Source organism: Akebia trifoliata, chromosome 1 (genome assembly GCF_017979445.1).
Source record: "Akebia trifoliata isolate Shusen 1 chromosome 1, ASM1797944v1, whole genome shotgun sequence".
Lineage (NCBI taxonomy): Eukaryota > Viridiplantae > Streptophyta > Magnoliopsida > Ranunculales > Lardizabalaceae > Akebia > Akebia trifoliata.
This window is the reverse complement of record NC_141375.1, coordinates 17,518,310-17,522,771: the sequence shown is the minus strand read 5'-3', so window position 1 is coordinate 17,522,771 and position 4,462 is coordinate 17,518,310.

The window sequence follows — 4,462 nt, the reverse complement described above, 5'->3', positions numbered from 1 at the left end:
CACGTGTCGTGCATTTTGTACCCTAAGTAGGGATTCATTTTCGACTTTAGCTTGTAAAGATCATCTCGTCGAAGGAGATGATCCTAGAAGACATTGGCCTTGAGCATATTTGAAAAGTATTGGCCGTGGCGATGGATCAATTCTCATGAGTTGAGAAAGATTCAAATACCGTTGCCTCAAAATAATTTGAAGGGTTCAAAATCGATTTTGTTTAGAAGGGGGTTACAACCCTTATACGAAAATTGGACTGAAGTCCAATCTACCGGAGATAAGGGAGGGGAGCATTACATCTTAAAGGCCTTCTAAAAATAAAAATAAAAAGAGAAAGGGGGTAATAAAAGGGGGAGATGTAGAGGGTAAAGAAGAAGAGGGGGGTGTACTTTGAACCTACCTTGATGCTTCACCTTTTCTTTCCTTGTTTTTCTTCTTCTTCTTCTTCAATGTCTTCTAAGGTCCTTAGAGTATTTTTCTTTTTAGAAGATTGATGTGAGAGAAGATGATTAACGAATTCAAATTTTTTTAATAAGACTTGGTGTAGAGTTAGTAAGAGAGAATTGATAAGATTTCTTTTTTAGTGATAGTGGGTGGTTGATGGTGTTAGAGAGGGATGATGGGTTAGGGTATGGGTGGTGATAGGTTGAGGTGATTTTTGGAGAGAGGTGATGTGGTTGGATTGATTGTTTAAAGAAAGGTGATGGGGGTAGGTGATTAGATGAGGGAGGTGAAAGGGGGTGATGACATGTGTCATTTTTTATTGTAAATTGGTGATTGGTTTGATGTGGATGATGATTTAGGGTTGTGGGTTGGATAATGAATTGGATATGGATGATGTCTTGTGGGCTTTGTAATGTATTGGACTTGGATTTTAGGAGGGTTGTAAGTGATTTTATCTTGGGTAGGATTTGTTTTGGGTTAGATTTTTGAGGGTAGGTTCGCTTTAGGGTTTAGGTGATATGGGATTAATTTTAGGTTATGGGGTAAGGTGGGAAATTAATTTTTGGAGAATTGAGGGTTCATGGGTTTTAAACGGGTTTAGGATATTTGTGGATTTGGAGGCGGAGCAGTGAAGGTAGATAAAGGGTAGGTATCCCAAGTCTCACTTTTTTAATTTACTAATTTTTTTTTTAGATTTTTACAATCATTGGTTTGATCAAAAATGCCACGTGTTAGCAAATCGGGCCTTTTAGGCCCGTGGAGAATTTTATCGAGCATTCGGGTATTCTTGGATATACGGGCGGAGCGGTGAAGGTTGGGAAAGCGTAAGTCCAATCCCTTTGGTGGGTCCCTTAAACCATTGGGTGGTCTTAGGGGCCTCGGTTCAGTCAAAATGTCATTTTTCAGTGACTTGGGTCTTTAAGGCCCGTTGGCCAACTTTATCGAAAATCGATGTTTTGAGTGGAGCGGAGTAGATGGGAGCATGCCGAGTCTTTTCATGTGAGCCCATTAGACCCTTAGGGGGTCTTAAGGGCCTTGATTTTGACAAAAGTACCATATTTTAATGATTCGGGCCTTCGAGGCCTGTTGGTCGAGTTTATTAGAAAACGACTATTTTTGGGCCTTTCGAGTGGGGGCCCGTTTAAATTGGGGTGTCTACAAGTAGTAGATGGCTGATTTTTTTTAAAAAGTAAGAAATCTACTAATGAAAAAGTTTAGAAATTTACTAACCATTAGATCTACTCAATCATGCCGATTTCAATCTCAAACTCAAAACTCATTTTTCGGATTTCCAATATTTACATTGAGGTTGAAGAGCTTCGTAACTGGATTTGGGGCATTAAAAAAATTTTGAAGAAGAAATAAGCATTTTTGGTGGTGATTCAATAAGAGGGTATTTTAGTAATTTACATTGAGATTTTAGATAAATATTAAAACAAAGTGGGGAAGCAATGACTAGGGGTGTCAATGGGCCGGTTCCGGTTCGGTTCCTATGAATATTGGAACCATAACCTTTATCTTTTATCGGTTCTAGTTCTTGTCGGTTTTGGTTCTTATTTCAAAATAAGTGAAATCTAAACCAAAACCATCAAAAATCACATGTACCCGTCGGCTCCGGTTCTCAAGAATTGAATGAGAAAATTTATTTCAAAATCATTATAAAAATAAAATATAAAAACATCCTTCTAAAAAATAACAAATTATTTGTAAAATATCAACTTAATAATAATTTGTTCCACTAAAATGATGATTTAATGACTTTTATTTTCAAATATTAAAATTTATTTCCTTTACAAGTAATAAATTTAAAAAGAATTGACTCATCTTAAACAAAAATATTTAGTTTATATAAAATTTGAAGAACTTTATATCATATATGTAAATTTTAAAATATAGGATTACCTTGAATCATGTATAATGTAAAAATAAATGACAAAATAAATTGGTTCCGGGTACCTAGGAGTACCCATCAGATAGAACCTAATGGTTCCGGTTCCTATCGGTTCGATTCCATATTAGACCCGACTCTAATCAGTTCCAATAAAAAGGGAATCAGAACTAAGGTTTTCGGTTTCTATTCCAATTCGGTTCCAGGTAAATGGGTACCCATTGACACCCCTAGCAGTGATTGATGTGTGTAGTGTAACATTTAAGTTGTTGGGATTTATTTGTTGGATACTGATTCAAAATCAAGTGTAATTTTGTTGACGTGTTGACACACACAAAAATATTTTTGACATTTTGTGAAGTAAGACTAATCTTACTAAGCGCCATTGATCTCGCCTTGTGGGGTAAAAAAATATGGTTGCAAAGGATAAAATTTAAGAGCTGCTTTGGCACCTCAACTTTTTTTTATTACATCTCAATTTCTTAAATTTGAACGTGTTATAATGTGTTGTATTGTTGAGATTACAATTTCTGCTATACCTGTAATGTTTAAAGAGTGTGTTTTAATCTTTAAGTGGGGTGTGACAAATAATTTAAGAAACTAGTGTGTAATAAGAAATGATTGGGGTGCCAATAGCAGTTTTCTAAGTTATTGATGTCAGAATTTAATTTAAGAGTGTTGTTTTGGTAATTTTTTCAAAATTTAGTGCATGTATTGGTAAATCACCCGGTTAGTTGGTCCAATATGATTTGAATTTCTATGGCAAATTGAAAAAATTAATCAATAATAATATTCTGTGATTCAATTTTTAATACATAAAAACAAAAAGCTTAATACTTGATCAAATAAAAATTTCAAAAAACAAAAAAATTGCATCTCTAAAAAAAATAAAAAATACCAAATACAGAAATCCACAAATTCAATATCAAACAAATTTTAGAGACAAACATAATTCAAACAAAATTGGATTAATAATTGATTTTTTATTAATTGAGTTTGCTCAGACATTCTCTCAACTATTGGATTAATAATAAAAATATTTACAATAAAGAAATGGTAATATTAGGACGAAAATAGGATTTTGTCCTTTAAAATAGATAGAGATAAAGAGATTTGCTGGGCAAAACTATCTATTTCAATTTTATTACAAAAACTACTTTATCAAGTTTGTTACTTGAAAAACCTTAGTTTATGAATCATGCTAACATGACTAATTTAGTAATATTTCCAGCCTTACTAAGGGTCATTGAGTCCACATGGATTATCAAATTAGAAATCCAACACGCAGGCTTCTATGTTTCATGGAAAAACTCATATTCAAAAGGAAAAAAAAACATGAAAAATAAATCTTTTTGGACTTGGTCTTAGGTGTTGAAAATGGATGGCTATCAAACTGCCAAAATTAAAATTAAAATTAAAATATAATGGTGAATATTAAATTTTTTCCAATTTGTTTTGTAAAGTTCTTAGCATTTTGTCTTTTATAACCCTGTGACATCATATCATATTTTTAAATGTCACAAATTGGCGCGGTTAGAATAATCCAAGGTATGTTAAGTAACAAATTAAACATATAAATTTGAATTTTATGATGTGATCCCCACTGCAAGGTTTGCTCGGTAACAAACTTCATAAAGTAAGGTTCCATTTGAGTTGTCAGAACTCCAAGGGAATTTTTGTAATAAAAAGTAAGATTACACTTTCTTTATTTGATATTTTTACTATTTGTCCTCAATAAGTATTACATCTATTTATATAAGCTAAAATTTTCAAACATATTGAGCTTAGTGAGTAAGATATTTCTTCATATTGTGTTTAGTGAAGTGCTAAGTAATGGAATATTTGAATTTGTGACGTCCAAATGGAAAACCACATTATTTAAGAATATATTAATGTTGGAGTCCTAGTCCTCTTGAATGTTTAGATGGTATATATTATATGGATATAGTATATAGCATATGGGCTTATTAGAAGTGAGGTGACAAACACAATCACAATTGGGAATAAATAAATAGGTTTGGCAACCAAAGAGAACCAGAGAGATTACTAATGCAATGACATCATGCCCATGGAATTACTTGTACAAAATTGGGGCATACTAAGGATTGATTTTTTTAGCTGATGCCAGTCAATTTAGTA